The sequence below is a fragment of the Cryptotermes secundus genome, unplaced genomic scaffold, assembly GCF_002891405.2.
Source record: "Cryptotermes secundus unplaced genomic scaffold, Csec_1.0 scaffold511, whole genome shotgun sequence".
NCBI lineage: Eukaryota > Metazoa > Arthropoda > Insecta > Blattodea > Kalotermitidae > Cryptotermes > Cryptotermes secundus.
Window position 1 is genome coordinate 1,409,569 of NW_019727101.1, and position 13,468 is coordinate 1,423,036.

The window sequence follows — 13,468 nt, forward strand, 5'->3', positions numbered from 1 at the left end:
TGCTTCCACGCGACCTTGTTTTTGTTCAGCAGTCAGCAGTCGTGGCACGAATTTCGCAGCCACCATTTTCATTCCCAAATCTTCTGTCAAAATTCGCTGAACTGAGCTCCAAGTCACTCCCGACAGCTCCACAATTTCTTCAATGGTCCGTCGTCGATCTTCCTTGATGATTTCACACAAAAAATTAGATCGGTTTCTTTTGGGTACCCCATCGTATATAACACTTAAATGATGATTTCTTCTTACAATACAAGTATTTATCACTGTCAAATCATCTTAAATTTCTTTACTAATAGCTGTGTAACCGTTGAGAATACAGCCCGCTTTCTGCAATAAGATTGGTCACACACAACACCTCATAAATTTATGACATAAAGTTGTGAAATACATATAAATATAGTAAGTATTCTGCAGTTGGAGGCACTTCTACAAATTATATTAGGATTCTAATTATTTAAATACACTCAGAATTATAATATATTGCAATACACTGCAGAGTTATGTACCGAATCATGAACTTGACGAAATACCGATAAATTATATTATGCAAACATTTGGTGCAGCTACTCAAGAATTTCCCAACATATTATGGAACCCGAAGGTTCATTACCTTATTCACAGGAGCCTTCAACTGGTCTCTATCCTCAGCCCAATGAATCCAATCCATACCACCATATCCTATCTGTTTAAGTTCGGACATTGAAAGTTGTGTTAATCATTCTTTACAATTGGTAATTCTAATCAAAAAGAGATTGTTAAAAATTATAAAGAAGGTTACCCCATAAGCTTAAAAATATTGGGAATTCACATAAATAAGGGGATCTCATAAGACTCCTTTTATTTTTCAAAATAAGGAAGTTAGGATAAAATGAAAAATCGCGTGATTAATCTTGTCTGTACAAAATAATCACGTTTCAACTTTTTCCGAGATATTAATTTGTTGAAGTTCCTTTCACAGTCAAAAATGCCGAAGCTTTGTGAATGTTAGTGCGGTAGAAATAGTTTTGTGTGATGTGGTATGAAATATATTGTTATACGATATTAATATCAGCATGAGATTGGAAGCAAAAAAGTGCTTACTATATTCTTATCTTAAGTGAAGTTAATTGCTTTACAACATAAACTAAGAATTTCAATGTATTAATTCCATAATACGTGTACTTAGGCACGCGTTTGTTGGATTATCAAGCTACCGTACAATTTTTCGATTCGTTCATGTCCCTGAACAGCGCCCACTCCAGTAGCTCCGTCGGGCTGTATGTATGTGCAAAATCGGGAATCGTTTCGAGGATTGTCGTAATTTTATTTATTCAAATTCCGAATTTGGTTAAAATTTGACGAAAATAACTGACAATATATATGAAGGCACATGCGCTTCTGCGAGCACTTCGAGATTACCTTACTAAATGTCTAGTGGGACGAGACATGTTTGAAACGGATCTTGTAGAGAAAAATGAAACGCAGAACCTGCGTCCATCATTTTGCCCTAAATCTTTCACTTTTCCGAGACAGAACACGGCCGGGTTCTTTCCCTACCGGTCTTTTCAAAGCTTTTACATTGAGCACACAACAGTGGTCTATAAAACGCACCAGAAGGTTACCGGAATTTATTGTAAATAATAACTAGACGAAACATCGTTCAAACTCAATTTCTGTGTGTCCGTATGCATTTATTTATATTTAATTAACATTTCTCTTAACTGCTATAACTCCGTGGTTTTAGTCCGCAAGCGAACTATGCCGACCGACCAACCGAGCGAACGCGGCTTGTAGGCGAAGTTAGTACCAACTTTAGAGGATAGAGGGTGTTACGTGGTTAACGCAACGAATTCCCACGGCCGTTAATTTTGGTTTTCTTGACCGGAGCAGCTATTTCCTTGAAATACCACCTCAGTTATCCTCACGAGGCTGAGAGGACCCCATTCCAGACCCACTACTTTTCAGAAATCTGATAAAGCCGGGAATCGAACCCGGACCTCTGGATCTGTAGACAAGAACTCTGACCACTAGACCACAGAGGCGGTCGTTAACTGCTACAAACGTCATTTTATTGAAATTTAAACAAAGTTTTCTTCTAAATAAGAAGGGGTTAATAAATAAGGAATAAATAAGGGGTTAAACACCAGGAAAGAATGCGCCGAAGTCGTTGCGCCATGCGTAAATTTGCCCCTGGGCTTACCTAATTAAGCACTAAGCCGTGAAGGCGCATGGGGGAATGGATGTATAGAGCCTTATTTTCTTGACGTCGGCACTAGTTGGAGGTGAGTGGTCAGCCTCATGCCCCGGCCAATTTACCCCAGGTGAAAGAGCCCCCGAATTCCATTGCATACGAGGCTGGGAGGGCCCCAGAGCCTGTCTGGACGACGTGGAGAAGAGAAAATTCTTGACCCTACCGGGACTCGAAATCCGACCCCTTGGTCGCCCAGTCCGTAGTCAGTCGCTATACCGACTGAGCTACCCCGGCTCCTCGTTACGCCATACGTACATAAGTTGAAGTTAAACTTGTTTCTGTGCTTAATTATTTAAACACTATGCCATGAAAACATATAGGGGAGTGGAGGTATAGCACCACCATTTTTTACCTCAGAAGTAGATTGAGGCGAATGGTCTCCTTCACGCCCCGGCCGCTTTAACCCCGAGGAAATCACCACTGGTACCAATTGTATAGGAGGTTGGGTGGACCACACAGCCCGGAATCGAGGCCTGGCTACCGAGACCTTAGCCCGTCTGTATAACGACTGAGCTATCCTGACTTCCATGCCTTAGTTACATTCCCGTATTTATATACGCTGTAAGATATAAGTATGACAACTGGCTCTATTTTGTGTAGAATGTGAGATAAATATAGCAATAATGAGGTTGTAAGTCTGATAATTTTTCCCTTTTAAACTTTAAGGCTCCTAATTATTGTTTTAAAGAGAAAGTACAATTTATTTTATGAAAGAAAGTACAATGCTGACACAATTTATGCGCAAGGTTTGAAATAATGTGAATCCCAAATAAAAAAAAATTATTTATTGATTCATCAATGGCTGTACAGCCCTTTATTATGCCCTGGCCTCTTCTTCAGTTTCTTAATCTTTTTTACACAGACGGTAGGACTCCTTGGGCGAGTGAAAAATCGCCCTCACTTCATATTTATAACCGTAAGAAATATTGTCTTAAATTATGTGAAGTATTCATGAAAATATTCTCGCAAAAATGCAACCGGACTCTACAAGAAAAAGAGCGAGGATATCTCAGTTGGTATAGCGACCGCCTACGTGCTGGACGACCGAGGAGTCTGCGTTCGAGTCCCGTTATTGTCAAGAATTTTCTCCACGTCGTCCAGACCGGCTCTAGGGCCCATACAGCCTCCTATCCAATGGGTAATTTTCCTGGGTAAACCGGCCAGGGCATGAAGCTGGCCACTCTCCTCCAGCTAGTGCCGAGGTCAAGAAATTGTGGATCTATACATCCACTCCCCCTTGCGCCTTCATGGTGTACCGTTTAATTAGTTAAGCACAGAGATAACTTTGCATTTTACTGTACAAGGAAATGAAATTTGGATTTATTTCTCTTTTAACATATTTTGTTTTTCACACACTCTTCTAGCTGCAATTTCCAGCAGCGACCAATGGGAATGTGGAGAGACTGTTAATCCTTTTACAGGAAAGAAGCAGGGAATTGATTGATTGACTGAAACAGGTGTTTTCAGGAATGCCAATCAGGAATATAGCTTGTACATAATGGGAGCCTTTCTCTTCTCTGGTTGGTCAGTTGTGAGAAGTTGAAGAGAGGTGGGTATTTGCTGCGGTTTCTGTTTATTACTGCTGATTTGTTTCGATATATATATGCAATATAACTTTAATTTCAACAATTTCATACGTAGGTAAGGAACGAAAAGCGTGGAGATGAAAAATCGAGTTTAGAAGGAGAAAATGACGTACAAAGCATAGCTTTAAATAAAGTAACAAATCACTAACATCTTTATATGTATGAGTTAATGAAGAGTCCAACGGTTTTTTGAGTTACAGTATAATTCAGTTCTTAATAATTCTATTTTTATTTGATCTACCTGATATTTTAGTTAATATAAGTTATTTATATAATTAATGAAACTAACAATCAGTGCTATTAATTATCTTCTATGTGCATATATTTATGTCTCTCGGCCGGTATAGTTCGCTAATCGACTAAAATCACGGAGTTTGTTCTTTTTTGTTTTGTTTTGTGCACATATGTATGCATGTATTTACAATTATATATATATATGTGTCCGTTTGTTTGTTCTTTGTATATTTCCACACAGTTAAATTTATTTTGACCAAATTTCACATGAAAGAGGGTATCCCCGAGGACGCTCTAGGCACTTGAAAAAATCCTACAATCTTAGAAAACCCAAAACATTAGTATTTATCATATTGCTCGGGAATCATTCGGCCCAACTTGTTTAGATATTTTAATTATTGAAAATGCTTTGCCTACTCTGTAGTCCTAGCTGTTATAGACTTTAGAATATTGAATTTGCAGTTTTACAGAAATAAATAGCAATTTATTATTGTAATAAGTTAGTTGCTTTGCAGAAAAATATGTTACTTTATACTAATATCATTAATAGACTTGAAAGGATTCTGACGATGGTGTATGCTGTACAGAACTATTAGGGTTATTTTGGACTCTATCCATCGTATGGTATATTTTGTCTTATATATACCAGACGATGGATATAGTCCAAAATAAGCCTAATAGGTCTGTAATGTCATTAAGATCAATATTTTAATCTCAGTGTATTGCACTTCAGAAATATAAGTGTGCGCTACGCACGGTCAACTCTAAGCAGTTCAGCTGGTTTTGTCATACAATAAATAAATTTATTTATATATATATATGTATATATAAAATGTATCTTCAGCATTGTCTAGTTCGTCTTTCAATATTGTTGTCAATATGCACGGGAGCCACTGTTGCTAAGGATACGCGCAAGCATGACTAATTTTTGGATCCAATTGGAATCTACGTTACAGTTTTTATTTCCTAAATTACATAATTTATTTCATGGTCTTAATATGTATGCTAGTCCTTTTTTAAAGTCATAGCTGCTATATATTGTGACATCTGCAAAGAAATGAACCATATCCCGGTGAAAGATTGCGTATTTCTGGCGTTACTAGGTAATTCCTCAGAAGATAATTTTGATACGGTTGTTTAGAAGTGTTTATTTTGGAAAAACAGGCACACCGTTCTCACGGTCTTGTCGCTTGCAGATTTCTTATACTTTTTCTTCTACCCTGAAGATGTAGGCGATACGTCCTCCGAAACGTCGGTTAACACCACATATACAAGGTGCCAAATCCCAGAAGACTGCTTTCTTCATTGTAAATAGATAGTTTCAAGTAGCGTGTAAGAAATGGCAAATACGAAAACATACTGAATTACCAAAGAATGAAGTTTTCAATACGGTAAAACTGATGGGCATCAATGAAACACGTGCCTAAGTATTTATATAGAAATATTTATTATGTTCAATTAATTCGTTACACAGAAAACAATATTTTCAAATTTTGAATGTAAAATTATTCGGTTTATTTATAATATTTTGTTATTGAAAGCCGCGTTTTCTTGAATTCCGACTTGAACCTGCCTATCCACTGGTACATGGCTGGTCGGAAGTTACCTTGTGATTGCAGGGACCATGTAACTGCAGTTCTTTGGTCGTTATGCATCAATTGTTTGGACTATTTGCAGTCATGGCAACCTAACTGTTATATATGGCAAATTTGATGGTCATTTTGTGGAATAAAGAAATTAAATGTAGTGTCGGCCCATTTTATGAGATAGAGAGTAAAATGAAAGTGAAATGTATTCATATTATTCAAAATTGAAAAAGTCTTTTCTGTATAACGGATTAACTGAACTGAATAAGTCTTTTGTATAAATACTTAAATAAGTTCTACACAATTTTTAGGAGTTGCATTTAAATCCGGAAGGAGAATTTCCCATTGTTAACCTCTCTATAGAAGTAATTTCTTTGCAGATCCGGTATTATCTGTTGGAATATTTTGCAAGACCACGTATTGCAATTGGAAACTTTAAGTACCAAGCAGAGAAGATTATGAGTTGAAACCTGGCATGGAAAATAATTGTAAACCCAAGAACTTTAGGCCTAAAATAACTCATGCCTAACACTTGGCCGAAGAATATTAATATATCTTCCTTTAAATTTGAAATTATGTACCACTAATTTTACTATAGCTACCAATATACGTGCACATACATATTACATATAATACAAATTCCGAGTTTTATAATGCGGATTTCGTATATATTTGAATAATACATTTATAATTGTCAACTTCTAACATGAATAAGATACCGCTCAAACTCCCCCCCCCCAAATAAATTAGTTTACATCCTCGCTTGGGCTATACAACGCAAATATACGTAAGCCTATGTGTCTTTATCTCGACAAATTTTAATTGGCTTCAGTAACTTCTGTTTATTCCATCACCTTTACGGTTACAATATTTGCGCAGGTATATATATATATATATTTCCTATTATTATATCCTGTGTTAAGTTATAAATATTTCTGACCTGTGTATTAAATAGTAATTATATTATTAAGTTGATATACGAGTACTTAATTACGACTATTTCGGTTTCAGTTTATTCATTAGTTCATTTCTGGATTAGGGTGTTCATCTTCCTTCGATGATTGTTGCTGTTCTGTGTCAGTAAATTGGCCAGTTCCCCAAACATGTTACAAAATCCAGCTGAAATTTCTGTGAACATTCTCATGATTAAAGTTCGGCTTGATTTATTATGAATTATTATTATTTTTATTATTATGTATGCTGAGATTTTACAATGCATTAGTTAGATCTAAGCTTGAATATCCATCCATACTCTGGAATTCAGTTACGTCAACTGATGCCAACAAACTGGAACGCATCCAGCAGAGTTTTGCGGCCCACTGTTTTATTCGTTTCTATCCTCAAGTGAATTACAGTTATTCTTGTGCTCTTGAGGAGTTCAAATTGCACACTTTACGTACTAGGAGATATCGCCTTGATGCTCTGTTTCTTATTCACGTTTATTTTGGCTCGAAATTCTGCCCTTCTGTTCTGGAAATTGTTGGTCTCCGAGTTCCTGCTCGGTATATCAGAGATTTTGCATTTTTCGATGTTCGCTCCTCCTGTAAAAATTGTCCCTCTGCTAGATGTGTAGCAACTACTATGTTGTTTGCATGGACGTTGACGTAATTGGAGCCAGAAACTTTCTCCTCAATTGTGTTTTATAATATTGTATAATTATTACTATTATTGTTTGGATGTTGAGTTAGCACATAAACAAGTAAAAATTAATAGGGTTATGGTTATTATTAACTTCTATGTGCGTATGTATGTACGCGTATATGTAGTCCTTCTCGCCACATAATGGCATAACCACTGGAAATGTACTTATCTTATTTACTCTCCTATTAATAATAAATTAAATTTTTCATGGAATTATTATTTATTGTTTTTATATAAGCTGCCTCATTTTGTACTTTGTTTGATAGTTATTTCTTTGTCCTATGTACTCGTGCTAACTTTGTAATTGGACTCTGAGCTGTTAAGTTTGCACGTATATAAACAAGAATTGAATTGAATTAAATTGAATTATTATTTCTAAATATTTATATTTTACTTTTCTCAGTTTTCAATAAGAACTCATATTTTTGTTAATACAGTTGTTATTATTACTACTACAGAGCCGTGACGTAGCTCAAGCGGTTATTCGCTAGCTCCCCACCGCGGCGGCCCGGGTTCGATCCCGGATCTGGTCAAGTTGGATTTGTGGTGGACAAAGTGGCGCTGAAGCGGGTTTTCTCCGAGTACTTCGGTTTCCCCTGCCAGTCTTCATTCCACCAAATTCTCCATCGTCATAATCACCCGTGGCAGGCTACAATAGGCCAATCAGTGCCGCCTTGCCGAGTGGACCCAGTTAGACTCCACCCCCCACTAAGCGAATTAAAAAAAGTTCGCATAAACATTCTTAACCTACCATCGGAATTCCTTTAATATTTTTTAAACATTTTTAATATAGTTTTTATATTTTTAATAATATATTGAACATATTATAAATTTTGATATATGATATAACTTAATATTTATCTTTATTTTATTTATGTATTCGCTACATTAACTCGAGACAAATGTTTTATGTTAGTACGTATATAATACGAAGCGTTGTACCGATAAGGATCCATGTCGATATTTCAATGACTATTCATGTTCTTGTGTATAACTGCCTGATGATGGTCTTATACGACCGAAACATGTAGCAGGAATAAATTTTGAAATCAATACTGAGTATTTATTGTGTTGACAGTAGACATAATTCATATATATATATATATATGTATATCTAAAACACAACAGGATGCAACCAATGAAGATTTCCAGCTGATGTTTGGAGCTCTCTGTTTTAATCAGTTACTCTCTGTGTCATTAGAGCCAATCTTATGCTTTTGCGCAGCTAAAATCGCGCATCTTATTAAAGGGACGTGTCACCTCAATGCGCTCTTTCTTATTCCAGATTACTTCTGCTCTAAATTTTGTCTTTTGGAAAGTGCTGGTCTTCGAGGTCTGGCCAGCACGTCAGTCCAATGGCTGCTCATGTTGGGAAAATTCTCCTTCTACTAGATGCTCTTCAGATGTTATGGTTTTTGGTTGGAACGCTGATGTACGTATTTGGAAACATAATTGTTTCCTTTCATTGTATTTTATTATTCCTTATTTATTAATTATTAAAATATTGATTTTACTGGAGATTGATGTGTTTTATAAATTTTTCTGGAATTGTCATTTTATAAATTTTTCAATTTACCTTATTGCTTAATTTGAAAATTTACAATAAATAAACTAAACAACGGATATCAAATTTTATTACACTGAATTAGAGCTAAACTGACCAAGCTTTTTCACATCATTTAGTTCACAGATGCTCAATGTGTTCACCTTTGCTGATACGGCAGACATCTATGTGGTAATCCATTTCGTCCCACACCCGTGTCAGCATATCACGGCTGACCAGAGCCACGGCAGCGGTGATACGGTTGCGAAGATCACTGAGATTAGCAGGCAATGGAGGCTTTTAAAAAGACTTGGAGTGATTCATTCTCTATTGGCGTAAGAATTATCATGATCCGATGCATAGTTTATTTGTTGTGAATCTTTAAAATGTTTCATGGACTTATGAATAACCCCGTACAAAATCAAAATTGTTTATCCCATTCCTGTTTTTATTAATACTTTTTTAATTATTAAAACACTAATTGTATTCAAGATTAATATCGGTGTATATTTTCTTCTCGCTGCTTAATGTTTGGTGTGTTTTCAATAATCGAATTATTATCGCTTATGTCATACAAGTTGTCATGTTAAGTCGGCCCCATATCACCACGGCATGGCATTACCTCAGATTGCGGATGGAGGAGACGGCTTCCATGTATGGAAGGTAGCTGCGAATATATTGAATAAGCGGTCGCGGGCAACCGAAATATGGTGGTCCTCCAGCTGTGGTTTGAGCGTGAGGCTAACAAATCTTCACCATAAAAATGATCTTGTTGTGAAAGATCACACAAACTTTAAATGATTAATCTAGAAGTAAACACAGAGAAAGCTAAGTACGAGTTACTGTCTCGTCAACAGAATGCAGGGTAAAATCATGATATAAAGATAGTAAGCAGATGTTTTGAAAATGTGGCACAGTCCAGATATTTGGGAACGACAATATCAAATCGAAATTTGATTTAGAAGGAAATTAAGAGAACACTAAATTCGGGTAACGCTTGTTTCCATCCAGGCCAGAACCTTTTGTTTTCTCGTCTGCTGTCTAAAAACATAAAAATTAGATTATATAAAACTAAAATTTTGCTTGTGGTTCTGTATGGGTGTGAAACTCGTTTTCTGACATTAAGAGAGTGACATACACTGAGGGTGCTTGAGAACAGGGTGTTGAGGAGAATATTTGGACCGAAGACAGATGAAGTGACAGGAGTTAAGTAAATAAAGTAAAGCTATCCCTGTACCAGGCCGTGAAGGCCCGTAGGATTGTGAGACGTTGAGGGTCCCCCATTTTCTAGACAATCTGCTCAAAGATGGCTGTAAGGTTGCCAGCCTTACGCGTCGGCCGCGCTTTACTCCCCAGGAAAATTATTTAATTAATTCCTGGTACCCATTTCTGTTAGAGGCTGAGTCGACCGCAGGGCCATAGTGCTGCTGGAAGGATTAGGTCAATTGAAAAAATTCCAGTGACCTCATCGGGACTTGAACTCTTGACGAACATTGTACACAATGAGGAACTTCATAGCTTTTACTCTTCTTTAAGAATAATTAGTATGATCAAGTCAATAAAGATGAAATGGGCAGGACATATAGCAAGAATGGGTAGAAAAGAAGAAAAATGTATATAGAACATTGGTGGAAATCCTAGAAGAAAAGAGGAGGTCAAGACGTAGGTGGGTGGACAATGCAGAGTGTCCCAAAAATATACTCACTATTTTAATGACACCAAATGCAATGTACTTTAAAATATATATAAAGTAAATAATTTAAATTGAAGAAATCAAGTCACGCACCATGCGTGTTCGCAAATGTTCAAACTGATGACGCGGAACAGTGGAATCACAAACTGTACGATGCATTTCATTTTGAATTTGAAAACATTGTCTTTGAATTTCCTTTTTCCACTCATGGAATGTTTCAGGTTTTGCGGCGTAAAACTTATCTTTGAGGTATCCCCATAAAAAGAAGTTCATGGATGTGAGGTCCGGTGAACGCTCAGGGTATTCAACGCTACCTTTTCGCCCAATCCACCTGTTGTATCGAGACAGGGCCTTACTTCATGATGGCAGTGAGGAGGTGCTCCATCTTGTTGGAAATACATCTCTTCAATGCGTGGCCAGACGAATTCCCGAAGCAAGTCTAGCTACGCAGCGCCAGTGGCCCTATCGTGGTCCTAGGATGCCCAACGCTGTTATCCCACACCACACCAACTCCTGGTAAGTTCAGATGGTGCTCCACAGTAACATGCGGATTTTGAGGAGCCCAGTAGGTGCAATCGTGTCGATTAATTGTGCCATTTAACTTAAATATTGTCTCATCGCTCCAGATAATTCTGTTTGGAAACGCTGTATTTTCCGCACACTTTTCCAGGTACCACTGACAAAATTCAGTTCTCCGGTCAGGATCATCTTCATTGAGAGCGTGGGTTGATGTTGGAATGTAACTTTTCCAATGGACTCGCTTCAATATTTCTGTAAGTTACGGACAGTAAAAAAGAGATAGGATGGGATGGTATAGATTGGATGGATCTGGCTCAGGATAAGGACAAGTGGAGGGCTCTTGTGAACAAGGTAATGAACCTTTCGGTTCCATAATATGCTGGTAAGTTCTTGAGTAACTGCATAATTCTTGGCTTCTCAAGAAGGACTCAGTTCTGTGAGTGAGTGAAGGCACAATTTGTCTTGTTGTGTCTTTGTTTGTGTGTACGTGTTTGTTTTGTTTCCCTTCGCTCGTGTTTGCTTCATAATTAAGTTTGGGCTGTTGAATATGCAGGTAAATAAATAAAGAGCTGAAGTGAATTGATATTGCTATTGTTCCAATTCATTCAGCAGTTTTTTATTAAAGTTTGCTAAGAGATTTTTGTCGTGTTTCAAGTTATATTTCCAACAGTAATTTGTTAAATGTAATGTTTCCTTCTGTGGAAACAACCCGTTTTTATGCCTAATTTTAAGAAAATTTGTACCTATGACAACCTTACCGCCATCTTTGAGCCAATTGTCTAGATAATGTGGGACCCTCAACGTCTCACAACGTTATGGGCCTTCATGGTCTGTTACAGGGATAGCTTTACTTTTTTCTTTTTTTTTTTTTTTACAATTTTAAAAAATAAAACTATATTGTACATGATCTGCCTTTCGTTTAATTCGAATTTAAACTACATCTTTCTCAGCACGGTTTTATGAAATAGAAATTTACCGTAAGTTTAGTTGATTACCTAATTAGATAATTTTGTTACTTTTTATGTTAGTTCAGATTTTATTTTTTATGATTTCGGCCTAGCCTTTAATAGAGGTCCCACCTAATCTTCTGTTGCATGAACTTAATATTCTAAATCTCTGAGAACGTTACTACTGTATTATTTGGATCTAGTGTCATGCATACAATTTTTTTTTTCGAATTGTAGAGAAATTTCCTTTATGTTTTCTCATGATTTCCCGAATGTCAGAAAGCTTTCCACGTATCGCGTTTGTTCTATATTTCATTAAATATTTCTGCGTCAAAATTTATTTATATGGCTTTTTATTCTTTGCAGATCTGATTATTTTTGTGTACCAGAATACGCCAAAATTGTATACTACAATCTGATGTTAGTTTGTAACAGAATTGGTGTATTAGTAACTCTGAAAATTAAAGTTCTTAAAATTGACATCATTGGCAAGACAGCCCTTTTTGAACCATAGCCTTCCTTAGAAGATTCTGCCAGATTTGTTTATTCCTCTTAAATTAGACAATCCGGTTTTAACTTCTTTGGCTTCCGCAACAATATAGTTTCTTACAGAGCCATGTTGCCAAATTGGAGGATCAGGTCTCTATATTTATGTCCCCCCATAGTGACCGGGAGACTCTTGTTATACCTCGATGCACCAAGTTCTTCCTTCCTCACCTCCGACTTGCAGGAGCCATCCGAACCCCTCTTCACTCTGGAATCTATACAGTTGTTTGCTCATAAAAGTAACAGTATGCATTTTAATTGCTGTGTTGAAAGTCTTACATTATACGTGCTAATTGTGTGAAAGATCTTTGTTTTTTGTTAGATGGTTACCTGCATTTTCATCCCGAGATACTCTGATACTTTCATGTATTGTCCTCATTCGATCAAAATGAAGCATACGTCTGTTGCCTGGAATGGTTTTCTTTTGGCAGATTATAACAAAGTCGAAAGTAAGCAAAGAAACTTTTTAAGTTTATGTTACATGCCTATTTGATTTATTTAGTCAGATCTCACATTCAGTTCTTACGTATTTACACGCTTACTTAATAGCCCGACGATCACAGTAGCCGCGTTGTCTAAAGCATGAACTGCCTTCGACCTCTCGAACATTGGGATCTTGAGGCATGTATGTCTGTGTGCGTTTATTCCGTGTTTATGCTGTCCTGTGTGTAGGTAGTGGACTTACGACGCGCTGATCCCCGTCAAAGGAGTCCTGCCGACTGTATAAAAGATCAAGAAACTGAAAAATCTGCCAAGGCGCAACAAAGGGCTGTAGAGCCATAGATTGGTAAACAATTTAATAACCCAAAGGCTAGTTAGAAAGTAAGCACCAGTACACAATAAAATACAAAAGACATATAGATGAAATAAAACACAAGGTAATTTGTCATTAGAATAATATTTTCTTCGAAATTGTAAATCGGTTTTGAAATATTTAAATTTC